This window comes from Mesoplodon mirus (genome assembly GCF_964341445.2).
Source record: "Mesoplodon mirus genome assembly, chromosome: 2".
Taxonomy (NCBI): Eukaryota; Metazoa; Chordata; class Mammalia; order Artiodactyla; family Ziphiidae; genus Mesoplodon; species Mesoplodon mirus.
In genome coordinates, this window is record NC_138977.1 from 24,617,621 (window position 1) to 24,638,452 (window position 20,832).

Sequence of the window (20,832 nt, forward strand, 5' to 3'; positions counted from 1 at the left end):
TTTATAGCATAGCACAGTACTTTAAACAATAGGTTTTGAAATCATTCTGGCTCTGCCATTTATTAGAGATATACTGGGGATATTAAAAAAGACTCTAGTTTCAGTTTCTTCTTATAGAAAATAAGGTGAAAGACGCCTAGTCTAATTTACAGAGTTTTTCCTGAGAAAAATATACGTAAAACATCTTAAAGCCTGTTTAACCCATTGGAAGTGCTCAAGAAATTAAAGCTTGTACTACAGTTAGTTTTTAGATAAGCCATAGGTTTAAAGAGTTTTTATGGTTTAGCAGGAGCAACACTCTAAACAGATAACTTCTGAGCAAATATTTGGAATACGGTCTATTTTAAAACCAAACCTGAATATACTAGAATTTTGACTGTGTTTATAACTTTTAACATTATCTTAAAAGAAATGTTATGTCTATACTTTTTAATTGAAAAAATACTGGGTTATGTTGAAGTCTAAAATATAAACACAGACGTAAAATAATGCTTTGTTATTCAGAAAGAGGGATACACTGCTTGAAATGAATTCTGTGATAAAGTTAAAAAACCATAAACCTCGGGCTTCCCTGGCGCAGTGGTTGAGGGTCCGCCTGCCGATGTGGGGGACACGGGTTCGTGCCCCGGGCCGGGTGGAGCGGCTGGGCCCATGAGCCATGGCCACTGAGCCTGTGCATACGGAGCCTGTGCTCTGCAATGGGAGAGGCCACAACAGTGAGAGGCCCACGTACCGCAAAAAACAAACAAACAAACAAACAAACCATAAACCTCAATTTAGAAAGCAGATTACTAAAAATAAATATGTTATGTAAAGATGCTAGCACTTAGCAAACAAGTGAAAATACAATCTCATAACTCAATAATCCAATAAGACAAATTCAAATACTTTAACAACTATTTCATATCCTATTAGCTATCATTAATCTTTGTACATATTGGTTCCTTAAATCACTATTTATATTGATGTTCCTGTATTTTTTTCTCCCCTCAAGGAGCTCTTGAGAAGAATGTAAACACCATATGTTACATAGTGTTAGGACAAAATTATAATTATTTACTCAAGTCACTAGATAGTTTAAATCTGAATAAGTGTAAAGCTATTTTAGAGGCAGGTGCTAACAGTTAAACTGTTTTTATCACATAAAAATGTATTAAATTATGTACCTAATAACCTAATTATACAACATGAATAAACTGAAGAACAGAATTTTGTGTACTTTAATAAATCTCATTCTGTATTTGTGACTAAAGGTTTAAAACTAACTTATAAGACTGCAGATAGTGACATTTCACCATGTGACTTATGGAAGTTTGTCTCATTTTTTTTTTTTTTTTTTTTTTTTTTTTTTTTCCGTACGCGGGCCTCTCACTGTTGTGGCCTCTCCCGTTGCGGAGCACAGGCTCCGGATGCACAGGCTCAGCGGCCATGGCTCATGGGCCCAGCCGCTCCGCGGCATATGGGATCCTCCCAGACCGGGGCACGAACCCGTATCCCCTGCATCGGCAGGCGGACTCTCAACCACTGCGCCACCAGGGAGGCCCGTTTGTCTCATTTTTTATTGTGAACTTTATATTCACTTCTTAGAGACAATTTTGAACAACATATGAATCTTGCTATACATACGTCTGAGTTTATGCACCAGTTTTTGCAGAACTTCACTGAAGTTTTTATCAAATCTTTCCATGCACTAAATTAAGTAGACTTAAAACAAGTTACTTTCAGCATATTTCCCTTAATATAGAAATGATTATTCATGAAGTTCTGATGCTTTCCTAATAGACAACTGCTTTATTAAGACATATTTCAAAGAAGAGACAATTCCAAATTCTTTAACTGGCTTTATTCTTAAACATTTAATAAATATAGTCTGTGTGACAAGGAAAGAAAAAAGTTAAAACAAAATTCATAATGCTAACTGCCATATTTGGGCCTGTCAAACTAAGAAGATATAGGTTCTTACTCTTTACCAATATGCATATAAAATGTGTATAGTTTATTATATTTTATAACCATGTCTAGAGAATTCAGCCTGGTTTTAACATAGATTTATTCCTCAAAGTTCTTTAAAAATAAATATTAAAACTCTACATTATATAAATGTATATATATACTTTTTTAAAAAACAGAAATTAGGAAAAAAAGGTATATTTAAAGATAAAAAGTCCATTGTAAAATCTAAGCAATTTGAGAGTAGACACCAGATGGAAAAGAAAACTGAAAAGCAGATAGACACATGAAACCTGAAACCTGAGCCAGTAGTGTACCCCCAATCCCCAAACAACCCTACTTTTACTGTGGGATCATAGCAAAGCTATGTATCTATGAAAGTGGGAATAAAAATGGAGCTGACAACCAGAGGATTGGTTGAAAATATTCCATGCAGCCAGGCAACTTGTCCTCCCTTCCCTAGCAGAAGATAGAAGTTCATTCTCTTCAGGAAAAAAAAAAAAAAAGTATATATATAAATTAAAGAAACATCAGGCAAAAGTGGGGAAGGGAGTACTTATTGAAAAGAGGTAGATTAAGTTAAAATGAATAGACATTTTTTCCAAAGAAGATATACAGATGGTCAACAGGTACATAAAAAGATGCTCAATATCATTAATCATCAGGGAAATGCAAATCAAAACAATAATGGGATATCACTTCACACCTGTTAGAATGGCTATTATCAAAAAGGCAAGAAATAACAAGTGTTGGTGAGGGTGTGAAGAAAAGGGAGCCCTCATGCACTGTTGGTGGGAAAGTAAGTTGGTGCAGCCACTATGGAAAACAGTATGAAGATTCCTCAAAAAATTAAAAATAGAACTACCATATGATCCAACAATTCAACTTTTGGGTATTTATCAAAAAAAGAGAAAAAAAAGAAAATACTAACTCAAAAAGATATGTGTACCTCCATGTTCACTGCAACACAATTTATAACAGTCAATATATGGAACAAACTATGAGTCCATTGATGGATATGGATAAAAAAATGTGTTTTATACTTATATACACATGCACGCATGCACACACACACACAAACACACACACACAGGAATATTATTCAGCCATAAAAAAGAATGAAATCTTGCCATTTGTGACAACACTGATGAAACTCCAGGGCATTATGCTAAATGAAATAAGTCAGACAGAGAGAGACAAATACCATAAGATCTCTCTTGTATGTGGAATCAAAAAAAAAAAAAAAAAAAGCAAACCATATCAATGCAAGAACAGATGATGGTTGCCAGAGGCCAGGGGTAGCAGAAATGGGTGAAGGGGGTCAGAAGGTAAAAATAATAGGATTTAAAAAAATAAAATAATGTATTGAATTTCAAAATGAAAAGAAAAATTTAAGATGACTAGATAAATATTATTTTCATCACCTTTTCTTACTCTTCTCAGACAACCTTATTCCCTTTAACCACAAATACCTGAAACCAACCACCGATCACCAATTCCCAAATTCTCATTCTTAAAAAAAAAAAAAAAAAAAAAAATCTACATATTAAATCCTGAAAACCCAGTGTCCTTCGCCCCATTTCTGCACATGCTCAGCTGAGCTGAGGTGCTGGCAGTAGCCATTCTGCACTAGGAAATCTGATTGGAAGAGCTGGGTGCGAGGCCTCTGCACATAGCTCCCTGTGAGCAAGTGGAACCCGACTAAACACAAAGGAAAAAAACAGCCATCTCAGAGCTGTGACTATTTTCAAGGCTACTGTTTTTCTCTGTGGAACACAGATTTTGGGGCAAAACAAGGAAGAAGCAAGTGATTCTAATGTGCAGCGCAGAAGGACAGCCACTGCAGGCCACCTTCTCCAGCTCTGAAGGCACTCCAGCCGTGTGGCTGACAGGGTCTTGGTGTTCCGGCCGGGTGTCAGGCCTGAGCCTCTGAGATGGGAGAGCCGAGTTCAGGACATTGGAACTCCAGAGACCTCCCAGCTCCACCTAATATCAATTGACGAGAGCTCTCCCAGAGATCCCCATCTCAAGGCTAAGACCCAGCTCCACTCAACGATCAGCAAGCTCCAGTGCTGGACACCCCATGCCAAACAACTAGCAAGCAGGAACACAACTCCACCCATTAGCAAAGAGGCTGCTTAAAATCATACTAAGTTAATAGACACCCCAAAACACATCACTGGACAAGGTCCTGCCCCCGAGAAAGACAAGATCCAGCCTCATCCACCAGAATACAGGCACCAGTCCCCTCCACCAGGAAGCCTACACAACCCACTGAACCAACCTTACCCACTGAGGGCAGACACAAAAAACAATGGGAACTAGGAACCTGCAGCCTGCAAAAAGTAGACTCCAAACATAGTAAGTTAAGCAAAATGAGAAGACAGAGAAATACACAGCTGATGGAGGAGCAAGGTAAAAACCCACCAGAACAAACAAATGAAGAGGAAATAGGCAGTCTACCTGAAAAATAATTCAGAGTAATGATAGTAAAGTTGATCCAAAATCTTAGAAATAGACTAGAGAATATACAAGAAACGTTTAACAAGGAAGTAGAAGAACTAAAGAGCAAACAAACGATGAACAACACAATAAATGAAATTAAAAATTCTCTAGAAGGGATCAATAGCAGAATAACTGAGGCAGAAGAACGGATAAGTGATCTGGAAGATAAAATAGTGGAAATAACTACCACAGAGCAGAATAAAGAAAAAAAAAAAAAAGAAAACAATTGTCCCATACAGGATAAATCCAAGGAGAAACATGCCAAGACACATATTAATCAAACTATCAAAAATTAAACACAAAGAAAAAAATATTAAAAGCAGAAAGGGAGAATCAACAAATAACATACAAGGGAATCCCATAACTGCTGATCCTTCAGCAGAAACTCTGCAAGCCAGAAGGGAGTGCCAGGACATAATTAAAGTGCTCAAAAGGAAAAACCTACAACCAAGATCACTCTAGCCAGCAAGATCTTATTCAGATTCGACGGAGAAATTAAAACCTTTACAGACAAGCAAAAGCTAAGAGAATCCAGCACCACCAAACCAGCACTACAACAAATGCTAAAGGAACTTCTCTAGGCAGGAAACACAAGAGAAGGAAAAGACCTACATCAACAAATCCCAAACAATTAAGAAAATGGCAATAGGAACATACATATCAATAAGCACCTTAAATGTAAATGGATTAAATGCTCCAACCAAAACACATAGACTGGCTGAATGGATATAAAAACAATACCTGTATATATGCTGTCTGCAAGAGACCCACTTCAGACCTAGGAAAACATACACACTGAAAGTGAGGGGATGGAAAAGATATTCCATGAAAATGGAAATCAAAAGAGAGCTGGAGTAGCAATTCTCATATCAGATAAAATAGATTTTAGAATAAAGACTATTACAAGAGACAAAGAAGGACATTACAAAATGATCAAGGGATCAATCCAAGAAGAAGATATAACAATTGTAAATATTTATGCACCCAACATAGGAACACCTCAATACATAAGGCAAATGTTAACAGCCATAAAAGGAAAAATCGGCAGTAACACAATCATAGTAGGGGACTTTAACACCCCACTTTCACCAATGGACAGATCATCCAAAATAAAACTAAATAAGGAAATACAAGCTTTAAGTGATACATTAAAGCCGATGGACTTCATTGATATTTATAGGACATTCCATCCAAAAACAACAGAATACATTTTCTTCTCAAGTGCTCATGGAACATTCTCCAGGATAAACCATATCTTGGGTCATAAATCAAGCCTTGGTAAATTTAAGAAAACTGAAATCGTATCAAGTATCTTTTCCAACCACAATGCTATGAGACTAGATATCAATGACAGGAAAAAATCTGTGAAAAATACAAACACAGGGAGGCTAAACAATACACTATTAAATAATCAAGAGATCACTGAAGAAATCAAAGAGGAAATCAAAAACTACCTAGAAACAAATGACAATGAAATCATGACGACCCAAAACCTATGGGATGCAGCAAAAGCAGTTCTAAGAGGGAAGTTTATAGCTATACAAGCCTACCTCAAGAAATAAGAAACACCTCAAATAAACAACTTAACGTTACACCTAAAGCAATTAGAGAAAGAAGAACAAAAAACCCCCAAAGTTAGCAAAAGGAAAGAAGTCATAAATATCAGATCAGAAATAAATGAAAAAGAAATGAAGGAAATGATAGCAAAGATCAATAAAACTAAAAGCTGTTTCTTTGAGAAGTTAAACAAAATTGATAAACCATTAGCCAGACTCCTCAAGAAAAAAATGGAGAAGACTCAAATCAACAGAATTAGAAATGAAAAAGGAGCAGTAACAACTGACACTGCAGAAATACAAAGGATCATGAGAGATTACTACAAGCAACTATATGCAAAATGGACAACCTGGAAGAAATGGACAATTTCTTACAAAAGCACAACCTTCCGCTAGTGAACCAGGAAGACATAGAAAATATAAACAGACCAATCACAACCACCAAAATGGAAAAGGAAATTTAAAATCTTCCAACAAACAAAAGCCCAGAACCAGATGGATTCACAGGTGAATTCTATCAAGCATTTAGAGAAGAGCTAACACATATCCTCAAACTCTTCCAAAATATAGCAGAGGGAGGAACACTCCCAAACTCATTCTATGAGGCCACCATCACCATGATACCAAAACCAGACAAAGATGTTATGAAAAAAGAAAACTACAGGCGAATATCACTGATGAATATAGATGAAAAATCCTCAACAAAATATTAGCAAAAAGAATCCATCAGCACATTAAGAGGATCATACACCATGATCAAGTGGGGTTCTTCCCAGGAATGCAAGGATTCTTCAATATACGCAAATCAATCAATGTGATACACTATATTAACAAATTGAAGGATTAAAAACTATATGATCATCTTAATAAATGCAGAAAAAGCTTTTGACAAAATTCAACACCTATTTATAACAAAAACTCCTCAGAAAGTAGGCACAGAGGGAACTTCAACAAAATAAAGGCCATATATGACAAACCCACAGCCAACATCGTTTTCAAAAGTGAAAAACTGAAACCATTTCCTCTAAGATCAGGAATAAGACAAGGTTGCCCACTGTCACCACTATTATTCAAAATAGTTTTGGAAGTTTTAGCCATGGCAATCAGAGAAGAAAAAGAAATAAAAGGAATGCAAATTGGAAAAGAAGTAGAACTATCACTGTTTGCAGATGACATGATACTATACATAGAAAATCCTAAAGATGTTAACAGAAAACTACTAGAGCTAATCAATGAATTTGGTAAAGTAGCAGGATACAAAATTAATGCACAGAAATCTCTTGCATTCCTACACACTAATGATGAAAAATCTGAAAAAGAAATTAAGGAAGCACACCCTTTTATCATTACAACAAAAAGAATAAAATACCTAAGAATAAACCTACCTAAGGAGACAAAAGACCTATACACAGAAAACTATAAGACACTGATGAAAAAAATTAAAAATGATAGAAACAGATGGAGAGATATACCATGTTCTTGGATTGGAAGAATCAACATTGTGAAAATGACTATACTACCCAAAGCAATCTACAGATTCAATGCAATCCCTATCAAACTACCAATGGCATTTTTCACAGAACTAGAACAAAAAATTTCACAATTTGTATGGAAACACAAAGGACCCCTGAATGGCCAAAGGAATCTTGAGAAAGAAAAACGGAGCTGTAAGAATCAGGCTGCCTTACTTCAGACTATACTGCAAAGCTACAGTAATCAAGACAGTATGGTCCTGGCACAAAAACAGAAATGTAGATCAACAAAGCAGGATAGAAAGCCTAGAGATAAACCCACGCACATATGGTCACCTTATCTTTGATAAAGGAGGCAAGAATATACAAGGGAGAAAAGACAGCCTCTTCAATAAGTGGTGATGGAAAAACTGGATAGCTACATGTAAAAGAATGAAATTAGAACACTCTCTAACACCATACACAAAAATAAACTCAAAATGGATTAAAGACCTAAATGTAAGGCCAGACACTATCAAACTCTTAGAGGAAAACATAGGCAGAACACTCTATGACATAACTCACAGCAAGATCCTTTTGACCCACCACCTAGAGAAATGGAAATAAAAACAAAAATAAACAAATGGGACCTAATGAAACTTAAAAGCTTTTGCACAGCAAAGGAAACCATAAACAAGATGAACAGACAACCCTCAGAATGGGAGAAAGTATTTGCAAACAAAGTAACTGACAAAGAATTGATTTCCAAAATATACAAGCAGCTCATGCTGTTCAATATCAAAAAATCAAACAACCCAATCCAAAAATGGGCAGAAGATCTAAATAGACATTTCTCTAAAGAAGATATACAGATTGCCAACAAACACATGAAAGGATGCTCAACATCACTAATCATTAGAGAAATGCAAATCAAAAGTACAGTGAGATATCAACTCACACCAGTCAGAATGGCCACCATCAAAAAATATACAAACAATAAATGGTGGAGAGGGTGTGGAGAAAAGGGAACCCTCTTGCACTGTTGGTGGGAATGTAAATTGATACAGCCACTATGGAGAACAGTACGGAGGTTCCTTAAAAAACTAAAAATAGAACTACCATACAACCCAGCAATCCCACTACTGGGCATATACCCTGAGAAAACCAGAAATCAAAAAGAGTCATGTACCAAAATGTTAATTGCAGCTCTATTTACAATAGCCAGGACATGGAAGTGACCTAAGTGTCCATCAACAGATGAACGGATAAAGAAGATGTGGCACATATATACAATGGAATATTACTCAGCCATAAAAAGAAACAAAATTGAGTTATTTGTACTGAGGTGGATGGACCTAGAGTCTTTCATACAGAGTCAAGTAAGTCAGAAAGAGAAAAAAAAAAATACCGTATGCTACCACATATATATGGAATCAAAAAAAAAAAAAAAGATTCTGAAGAACCTAGTGGCAGGACAGGAATAAAAGTGCAGACATAGAGATTGGACTTGAGGACACGGGGAGTGGGAAGGGTAAGCTGGGACAAAGTGAGAGAGTGGCATTGACATATATACACTATCAAAAGTAAAACAGCTAGCTAGTGGGAAGCACCCACATGGCACAGGGAGATCAGGTTGGTGCTTTGTGACCACGTTGAAGGGTGGAAAGGGGGGGTGGGCGGGAGGTGGAAAGGGGGGGTGGGCGGGAGATGCAAGAGGGAGGGGATATCGGGTATACGTATATGTATAGCTGATTCACTTTGTTATACAGCAGCAACTAACACAACAATGTAAAGCAATTATACTCCAATAAAGATGTTAAAAAAATGTTGAAAACCCCATATCCTCATCCTTTTTCCATTTATTGCTCTCAACCTGACAGCACAGATTATCCCTTCCAGGCAGGAATCTCTCCTGGCATTTTGTCCCTACATATCCAAGCCCAGTTTGATGACCTTCCAAGAAATTCTTTAAACTGTCAAATATCTTATAATAAAATCACTTCCATTTCAACTAGCTAAAGCAAATTATATTCTTTGGATCTATGAAAACTGACCAATATTCCAGGTGGTTTTTATTCCAGGATTGCAAAGATGGATTCAATTTATTAGATCTGTTAGTAAAAGAAATACATAATCTTAGTAGAATTATGATCTCAATAAATATTGTCAAGCCTGAGGAATGGAGGGATGTTTATTATTTCTTTTTTTTTCTTTTCTTTTATTTCCTTTTCTTTTCTTTTCCTCCCTTCACTTCTCTTATCTTCTCTTCCTCTGTCTCTTCTTCTATATCTGCCTCTACTTGTGTGTTTATCCCCTTCATTTATATAAAACCAATGATCAGTCAGAATCATGATTAAAATAAAAACACTGTAGACTTTCTGTAGTATAGTAGTTCAAGCTACAGTCTTTAGACTTTTAGAAACCTGAGTTGGAATTCCAGCTGAGTCATTTACCAGCACTGTGACCTCTAGTCAGGTTCTTAACTGCTCTAAGCTTCAATTTCCTTATCTGTAAAATGAGACAATAATCGTGTGTATTGAGGATTAATACTCAAAAGAAGTAGACAGCTTTCAGGATTTCCAATTTAGAGAAACTTGAAATGTATATAGCATTTGGCTATAGAATAATCTTACGAAAGGTAATATTTGTAAATCCAAACAGCTGTTGACAGGAATGCAGTTATCCCTTAGGCAATGGTTATCACATAAATACCTGCTAAAGCAGAAGCCAGATTTTCAGACCAGGAGATGAGATACTGACAAATAACAAGAGCAATTAAATACTGAATTCCCGAGCACCAAGTTAGTCTCATACAGATAATTTGTATCCAGGATTGGTCCAGCTATGTTTATAGAGTTGTAGGGGAAAAAAGGGATAAGCTACAGAAAATTTGGTAGGTTATTTGTATATCTTGATAGGCTTTGTTACATATATCAGCTTATCAAGGGCTAATGTACTAAAATGAGTATTTGAATTTTAATATGATGAAACACTAGATAAGAAACTAGGCCTTAAGTGAGCTTTTTTCACCATTGATTCATACAACAATTCATTCTTTCATCTACTATTAGTATATTATATACTAGTTCTATACTAGACACTGAAATAGGGACTATAAAGAATATAAAATATATCTGTATTTATGAAAATCGGCATCTATTGGAGAAGACTGTAAATATATTTATAATATAATTTTATAGTTGTATATTAGAAGTGAAATTAAAGTATTGTGGAGACTTTGGGGAAGAAGTTTCACAGAGGGGGTGGCATTTAATTGGACATTAAGTGAGGATTAGAAGTTTGCCAGACAGAAAACTGAAGCTAAAGGAAATCGCTTTTATAATTCAGCACAGTGGATATTCCTTACTCTGTATTAATATAATAACCAATTAACAATTGACAGAAAAAGAAGAGTAATGTGCATTCTAATTATTTAAATAATCAGCTCAGCGATTATGAACAAAGATCCCTGTGTCAGGAATAAGACCCAGATCTTACATATGTGTCATTACTAACATATGTGATAGGAAGTGATAGGAAGAATAATGTCCCATTTCTTCCTCCAATGATGTCCGTGGCAAAGGAGAATTAAGACTGAAGATTAAATTAAGGTAGCTAATCACCTGACTTTAAAATAGGGAGATTTTCCTGGGTTATCTGGTGGACCTAGTGAAAACATGAAGGTCCTGAAATATCATAGGGAGAAACAGAGAGTCAGAGTGATGCATCATAAGAAAGGCTTAATAGGTCATTGTTTTAAAGTTGGAAAGAGGCAAAGGAGTGCAGGCAAACTCTTGTAGCTCAAAAAAGTAAGTAAATGGATTATCTCCCAGAGTCTCCAGAAAAAATTCAGCTCTGCCAACACTTTGATTCCAGTCTAGGAAGACCTAATTCTGACCTCTGACTTTCAGAACTATATGAAACTAAAATGAGAATTGTTTAAAGGCATTAAGTTTGTGGTAAATTGTTACAGGAACAAAATGAAACTAATACACTAATGACAACTTTTTAAGATATAACAATGAGGTAAATATAAATATATGGATATTTTAGTGTATATTTATGAAAGCCTAGACTACCTATAAACTCTATAATTTTAATATAGATATAGACAATCATCATCCTATTTGATGAACAGATCTGCATCTGCATATACAGATGAAGGCAATCAACAATAGTGGATAACATGAAAATCCTTCCTATTTCTTATCATTTGTATTTTATTAGTAGCATTTGATTTTCTAGGAATTGACAAATTTTGACTGAAGTTCAGAACCCATTCTGTGGAAATCGAGCTCAAGAAGAATTACAAAATTTTCTTCATTTTGCATCTTAAAATTTGCTCAACTTGCTATGGTATGAATATGTGTATCCCCAAACCTTTATATGTTGAAATCTTAACATGCTGAGGTGATAATATTAGGATGTAGGGATGCCGAGGGGGTTAAACCATGAGGTCAGAGCCCTCAGGAATGGGATGAGTGCCCTTATAAAAAAGGCCTCAGGCAGCTCCCTTGCTACTTTTGCCATGTGAGGGCTACAACGAAAAGACAAAAAGAAGGTGTCTAGGAAGTGGGCCCTCACCAAACACTGAATCTGCCAGTGCTTTGATCTTGGACTCCTAGCCTCCCGAACTGTGAGAAATAAATACATTTCTGTTGTTTATATGCTTCCTAGTTTATGATATTTTCCTAGATCAGCCTGAACAGACTAAGACACAACTCTTGCTTGCTCCCTGTACCTCACTGCTTGTAGAAGGTAGTCGAAGTTCTCTATAAAGCATATGAAGTCCTTCACAACAAACAAATTCTTCCTTGCCACGTGGACAACACGCATCTGAATGTTTATAATTTCTAGACCTTCGTGGTCTAGCTTGAGACCTTGGCGCTTACTTCTCCTTTACCTCACGACACTTCCCTTTCCTCAACTGCATCTCTGAACTTTTGAAATACTTGACATTTTTCCAGGCCATGCTGAGCTACAACCAGCATTATGATATTCTGTAGCTTTATACAGTCTGAAGAAAATATTTCTTCCCCAGTACCTTTACATAAGGTCTTACACATAGTAGGAACTCAATAAATGTTTGTTGATTGTTCTGAATGACTCACTACATTCAAGAAAATAACAGAAATAGTGAGAAATGATAATAGTAGAACTATTATCACTAAGTGAGTAAGGCCCACAGGAAATAACAAGAAAGAGAAGGAGAGAAACAGCTAATGTTAACAAGAGGACAGACCACTGTCGGTTTTATTCATGTAGGCATTATTACCAGAAATTATGACCCATCTCTCTCTAATATGGTGTAGCAGCTGGCATGGCTCCATTTTCCTACTTGGCTCTATTGTCAGTTTCTATTGTCTGGCAAAGACACTTAAGGGAGAAAAGTGAGCTTAATTCTTCTACCCTTAATTATGCTTTGACAATTCTGCTCAGCTTTTTAAAAACTTTCAGCTCAAATACTGCTGCCAAAGACTTTCTTGTTAAGCAGGGCCTAACTACTTTAAAGAAATTTTTATTCTTTTTTTTTATGGTCAAAATAAGCAACTTGGATGAACACACACATCATTAAGTCTAGTGACTGGTCTAAGATAGCACAGGTGTATGGCATTACATAGAGAATGGAGGACAAGTCTATTTTCTGGCTTGATTATAATGAATCACAGTTTTGTTTTCCATTGAGCGTTTTAACTCAGTGTATGAATTTCCTCAAGGCTTTTCAGTACCTTTGGGGAGAGGGTGAGTCAGAAGGTGATAGGTCTGGTTCTCTGTACTAGGTCAACTTTGGTCTCCAAGGAGACAGAAGGAAGGAAAAAGCTTGGAGACATGGAAAAAGAAGTTTGCCTGTGTGGAGTCTGTAAGGAATAAAGGTTGTTGAAACAGATTCCTATATATATTTATATATAAGAAGGGATTTTCTTTTCCCTTGGTGAGGAAGATTGTTTCACAGATGTTATGTGGGAAAGAAGAAAAGAACTTGAATTTTTATTCTTAATAAGAAATATATGCAATAAGATTCTAATATGACAGGTTTAGCCAACATTATCAGTGCTTGTCACATCTCCTGAGATAAGAGTTTCTTATGAGATTTGCTAGAGTAAAAGAGATTACCTGAGAAAAAGGGCAAGTCCCAGTACAGACAGAAGCTGACTGCTGATAATATAATGCAAAAGCTTAAAAGAAAACAGAATTTCCTTAGCTGAAAATCTGACATCAATAACTACTCAGAATATTCAAATTACATCTATCTTCAAAATTATTGCTATTAGGCTGCTGATTAGAGGCTAATATCCATCTGGCAATTGTTTACCTTCTAATTTCTTGCGCTAGGAATAAGTCACTATCCAAGAGGAAAAAAGTTAAGTATTTGCAAAAGCACATTGCACCCTTCCTGATCTCTTTTGCAATTCATTTTAAAGTAAAACACAAGAAAAGATGCTCAACATCACTAATTATTAGAGAAATGCAAATCAAAACTACAATGAGGTATTACCTCACACTGGTCAGAATGGCCATCAACAAAAAATCTACAAACAATAAATGCTGGAGAGGATGTGGAGAAAAGGGAACCCTCTTGCACTGTTGGTGGGAATGTAAATTGGTATAGCCACTATGGAGAAGAGTATAGAAATTCCTTAAAAAACTAAAAATAGAGCTACCATATGACCCAGCAATCCCACTCCTGGGCATCTGGAGAAAACCATAATTCGAAAGGATGCATGCACCCCGATGCTCATTGCAGCACTATTTACGATAGTCAGGACATGGAAGCAACCTAAATGTACATAGACAGAGGAATAGATAAAGAAGATGTGGTACATATATACAATGGAATATTACTCAGCCATAAAAAGGGACAAAACTGTGCAATTAGCAGAGATGTGGATGGACCTAGAGACTGTCATACAGAGTGAAGTGACTCAGAAAGAGAAAAACAAATACCGTAAAATATTGCTTATATGTGGAATCTAGAAATATGATACAGATGAACTTGTTTGCAAAGCAGAAGTAGAGTCACAGACATAGAGAACAGATGTATGGTTACCAAGGGGAAAAGGGGAGGTGGGATGAATTGGGACATTGGGATTGACAAATATAACTACTACGTATAAAATAGATAACTAATGAGAACCTACTGTGTAGCACAGGGAACTCTACTCAGTGCTCTGTGGTGACCTAAATGGGAAGGAATCTAAAAAAGAGGGGATATGTGTATTCAATATATGTATAACTGGTTTACTTTGTTGTACAGCAGAAACTAACACAACATTGTAAAGCAACTATACTCTAATAAAAAAATAAATTAAAAATAAAATAAAATAAGCGAACAACAACAACAAAAATAAATAAAGTGATGTTCATACACTTCCCTAAACTATTAAGAATATCTTTTACTGTAGACAAGGGTAAATAGAATTTTCTGATTATTCATAATGACTATCCAACTTTTAATTTGCATCATCCATATGCCAATTTTGCCCAGAAGAGTTACTACAGGTATTAGAATCTCTGACAAATTATTTATGTGCACTGAAAACTGCACTGAAGAAATGTTAAATCTGTGATACAAAAAACCTCAGAACAGAATAGTTGCTTATTTTACTCACCGTATTGCATCTGTCAGCATGGCCATTTAATACTCCCATATAGTATAATTAAAACAAAGGATGTCCAATGTCTTAATAAACACTTTAGGTCTAATATTCTTTAACCTTGTGTAGTTACCAAAGTAAATACAATCATTTCTAAACTATTTGATGTATGGCAGAATTAACTGTACTTAATTCCTTGCACATTTTATTTTACCACTGATATGATTCAGCTTCCAAACTTCATTTGTTATTTAAGTAGATGATTCCAAGATAGAAGAGATGGAAGTCATTGCCAGATAAACTAAACTCATGCTGAGTCCACCTCTGACAGCTTCTCATATTCATGGTCCATCTCAAATGGGCATGTTAATAATGAATCACAGCCTTGGAATTTTACCTTGATTACTAATTTCTTATTTAAAAAAAAATGTGTTACAGTATACTTCACACTTACAGGTAAATCCTGAAGTAATGCAAGAGATTATATTTTAAAACAACAAAGAATAAGTGTATATGATCCAGAATGTATATGAAATGGTAATGTTAAGATAAAAAATAAACACTGGATGTACTAAACATGAGATCAACTCCTTAAATTATCATTAATAATGATATTATCCTAAATATATAGTGTTAATCCCAAGCCAATTCCAATATCTGACATCTTCATTAAATGTTAAAAGAAATCTTGTTAATATTGGTGTGCAGAGCAATGACTGCCACATCCACTATTATCTCACATCAAGGTTTTCTAGACACTAGGGACCAACAGGTATTGAGGAACAGAGCACATTGCTGACATCAACTGTTTCCAAATAAAACTGTCCTGGCATCTTGTCAGCAGACAGAACATATATTCAGTGACGCCAATCCACTCTTAAGTGGGTCCCTAAACCAAAGTTGAGGTCATAATGACTCAGTTTCTTAAAATTCATTTTCTTTCAAGAAACACATAAAGTTGTTTTTATTTCCCCAAATTTCAAGGCTTTTATTTGCTTTAGAATTTTGCTAGCAGTAATTCAATATCCTGTCTTTTATGTACAAATTAATCCAGACCTTTTCACATTGTGTACCTGACTTCTTTCCTCCAATGTTCTGTACCTGTATTCTAAATTCAAGCTTTTCCTAGAAAATCCTCACTTTTGCCAATTATGAAATACCATCCAAATCTATATATCTTGTAGTTTTCTGGAGCTCTTTTTAACTCAATGATATAAACAGTGGATCCCTGAATTCGGTTTTCCAAGATCATCTCTAACAGATGTTGAGTAAATCTTGTCCACTAAATATGTCAAAGGGACTTTTTGACCACAGTAAGCAGAGTATGGCCCAATGCTCTGAAAGTATGCTAAAATAAAGCTTTTTACCACGAACGTTTTCTCTCATTAGCACATGGAGAACTCAAAACAGTTAGGAGAAATCTAAGGCAGCAACCGATGCAAAGATGAAGAAATTCAATGAGATTTACATTTAAGGAAGAAAATGAATGTGTGACCTGTGGATGGGGTGGGAGGGTGTATGCCATTATTTTTAGCATGTATTAATGTTGACAAGTTCTATATCTTGGACATGCCTTACTGAAACCATCTGAACAGTGTGTGAGAAGGATTTGACAGCAATATAAAGCTAGCAAGCAACATGAAAGTATTTGCTTATTATTTCCATTAATTTTCGTTTTCCCCTTGAGGTCTGCTATGTCTGAGAGATACTGCATACCTTTTAAGAAAAATTAAAATTTGTTTTGGCTTGTAAAAGTAATTTTAATTTATTTAAAAATAATTTTACTTGATTTATCAGGATATAATTATTAGTTTTCTTTCCAGTGAATATTCATAATACATCAGTGATGCTGTCTGCAAAAGTTAAATAATAGATACAGTGTTTATTCAAAATTTATCTTGACAAAACCAGAAGGAAAAATGTTAACATAAAATAATACTATATAGACATAATATAGAAAGTATTGTTTGGTAGTTGTTATTTCAATTTTCCTCTCAGCGTTTATAATCAAGACTTTAGTAAAATATTTTTATAGCCATAATTCTTTGACATTCTCAACCACAAAGTTTTAAGGACTATAAGTTAATTCAAATATGGTAACATTTAAATGAAGTTTCCAAATTTAATGGAAATTAAAATAGCATTGGAAAGTATACTCAAATAAGTGCACAGATGAATATGTGTAAACACTTAAGGAAATCTCTCATTTCCTATTTCATTCCCTCAAATCCAAACTCCCTCACACATCACTGAGAATTTAATAGCACTGAAAACTGAATTAATAAAGGAATATCACATATTTATATGGTAGATTAAAAATTGCTCCAAATCCTTGTCATTCCCCATCAAGAGGTGCAATTTATTTTTCCTTTCCTTGAGTCAAGGTTGGCCTTGTGTTCAGGAAAGAATTAACATTAGCAGTCTTGAGTCTGTCTGTTATGGGATGAAATTTGGCCCCTCAAAATTTGAAGGTTGGAGTTTCAACTCCCAGGACCTCAGAACGTAGCCGTATTTGGATACAAGGTTTTTAAAGAGATGTTAAAATGAGGCCACGGTGGTGGTGGGATGGGGGGTGAGGGCTCTAATCCACTATGACTGGTGTCCTTATGAAAAGAGGAAGAGACTCCAGGGATGTGCATACACAGAGAAGACTCTGTTAATCGCTATATCATGATACCTATTTATTTGCAACATCAGAAAAATTAGCAAAAGAGGTAAAAACTGGAAAATATAGAGAACCTTAGAATCAGGGATAATCTTTGATATTGCTCTTTTTTGATATCCCACATACAATCTATTAACAAATCCTGATGACTCACACTCAAAATGTATCTAAAATCCTACCAGTGCTCATTAGCCTGTCAACATTTACCATGCCATCTCTTACCTATAGGAGTTTGCTTTCCTTCTTCTACCATGTCCTTTTGCTGCCTACATCTATACGGAAATCAGAGTAACAGTTTTGAAATAAAGTCTGATTATGTCATCCTTTTTTCCCAAAACACTCCAGTGGTTTCCCATCTCATGCAATGTAAGATTCCAAGTCTTTACCACGGCCTACAAGGCCCTTCATGATCTGGTTTCTCTCTGACTTGATCTTTTATTACCTGCACACTCATTCACTCTGCGCCAGCCACAATGTCACTCTTGCCGATCCTAAAAAGGTCAAGTGTTCCCCTGCCTCATGGCTTTTGCACTTGTCCTCAAGCCTCCTCCCATAGATAGATGAGTGGCTTTCTCTTGTTTTTCATTTTAGTCTCTGCTAAACTATCTCCTAATCAGAGTAACCTTCTTTGACCATCCTTTTTGAAACAACAACATACTTTAAAGTCACTTCCTATCTTCCAAATCCTGCTCTATTTTTCTTTATAGCATTTATCATCCCTACCTGACATGTTATATATTTATGCTTTTGCTGTGTATCACTCCTCACTAGAACCCAAATACCATGAAAGCAGGAATTCAGTCTGTGTTGTTCACATTGAAGCACCAGTGTCTAGAACATTATCAAGCACGTGGTAGGTATTTTATAAATTGATTCATCAACAGATGAATGAACGAATAGATGGTCTAGTCAAAAACTAACCAAAAATGCAGAATATACCATTTTGGGCTCTTTCTGGGACAACCGAAAAGTGAATTCCAATAATAAAAAGAGACCATTAAATTCAGTAAATGAAAAACAACAATAAACACACACAAAAAAACTCAACCAATGCAAGATATGCAACAGATGATGTTATGAGGTCACACCACTATCTGACTCCACTCCCTCAGAGCCTCCAAATGTGTTCTTTTCCACTATGGTTTTTAGACCAAATAAACTGACACTACTTAGTATATTGATGTTATATAAAGAGTAAAATATCAATAGTGCTTTGTTCACAGTGAGGTTTTTCCCAGAATCTAATGTGATTAAATAATGTTCCTTCAGTGGGGATTGTATTTAGAAAGTTACCAGGTTAATGCACAGGGGGAGGTTTGGGGAATTAAAGAAAAATATACTGTGGTGTGTTCCTGATAAGAAGATACCATACATCCTATGGTTACACAAACTATTATGTATTCCTTTTTTCCAAGTAATGTTTTATGTATATTTACCAGTTTCCCCTTAAGACAAATTCATTATATTAACTTCTTCTCCCTCATAATTGATAAACATTTCCATTAATTATTTTTCATGAGAGGAAACTGATATATGAGCTCATCTGAATACTCGAGGGTATAAAATAAATAGCATTCCTTCTAGGAATGAATATTAAACATTTTTCTTCATCAATGTAAAGACTTTATATTTCTACTCTCACATTTAGAAATGAAGTACAAGGAGTTGAGTGGAAATATTTGTTTCATGTTATTCCTAATATATAGAACTTTCTTGCTTTAAACTAAGGGATATCTCTGTAAAAAAAAGATCGGTTAAAACATACACTGTTTACTATGTGCTAGTCTAAGCACTTTCTATTTAATAACTTGTTTAACCTTATAAGAACACAATGAAGAAGCAGTTGCTATTGATCCCATTTTACAGATGGGGAAATTGAGACACAAAGTAACTGGCTCACCGTTATAAAAATAGAAAGTGGCAGAACTGGGATTTGATCCTAGGAAGTCTCTTAACTAGGTTACAATGCCTCTAATGTTGCCAACTCTCTTTTCTGCTTTCTTAAAAAAATATATTGTTCTTAAAATAGAAATAAGTGGTCATTATAGAAACTATAGGAAAAAAATAAAGTATAGTCCATCTAAATAGTTGATTGTTGATAACTGTATATTTTCTGGGTTTTTTTTTCTACTCAATATTTATTTTATATAATTGAGAGCAAACTATGTGTGTTACTACATGTTACTAAGTCCTGAGTTTAGGCTCTATGGTCAAGTGGATCATAACATCCCCGCATTGGCTAGCAGGATAAAATTTTTGAGACCTTCATGTATTTCTCTATTTCTTCCTCTCTGTCCCTTGCTTAAATAAGGGGGATGAAGAAAAGTAGTCAGAGAACCTTGGAATTCCATAGGAGAGGAGACCCAGGAAAGAGCACAGCACCACTCTGTGTCAGCTCCTGGGGAAGATGGCTGGACTTCAGGCAGGGTGGCTCCACTGTGCATTCTAGGCACTGGATACCCAAGCACCTTACACATACCAGGAACCCACTAACATAGAGAAGCAGCAGTCAGTGGGGTCATGAAGGCAATGGGTGATTTTTATTTTCAGACTTTGACTGAAGATTGGTGAATGGAGGATAGTCTTGGTGTACTTTTGAAACAATGTCTAAAGAAAAGGCAAATTGAATTTGTCTCTTTCCTGTTGGCTTTATCACAGGATAAGGATAAAGAATAAGGCAGGATAATACCTGTGTCTAACTTATGTAATCAAAAAAGATGCATTCTGGAGGAAAAGGGATTAAGATCTAGCCATCAGGGTTTCCCTGGTGGCACAGTGGTTGAGAGTCCGCCTGCCGATGCAGGGGATACGGGTTCGTGCCCCGGTCTGGGAAGATCCCACATGCCGCGGAGAGGCTGGGCCCGTGAGCCACGGCCGCTGGGCCTGTGCGTCCGGAGCCTGTGCTCCGCAATGGGGGAGGCCACAACAGTGAGAGGCCCGCGTACAGCAAAAAAAAAAAAAAAAAAAGATCTAGCCATCAGGCTTCATTGAAGAACAAATAAATTTAAAGATATGTGATGAATGTGGTTGGCAAAAAGAACATGGCCCATAATCAAGTGTACTATTAACGGAGGGGTCAGGAACAGTGAGCCAGCTTTAGCTTCAAGAAC

At 35.8% G+C, this 20,832-nt stretch overlaps 1 protein-coding gene across 4 annotated transcripts in view; it reads right to left on the reverse strand.

The window, feature by feature from the left end:
- Window positions 1-20,832, reverse strand: part of CCSER1 (coiled-coil serine rich protein 1) — a 1,217,611-nt gene that overhangs the window by 673,349 nt on the left and 523,430 nt on the right. The window lies entirely within an intron of this gene.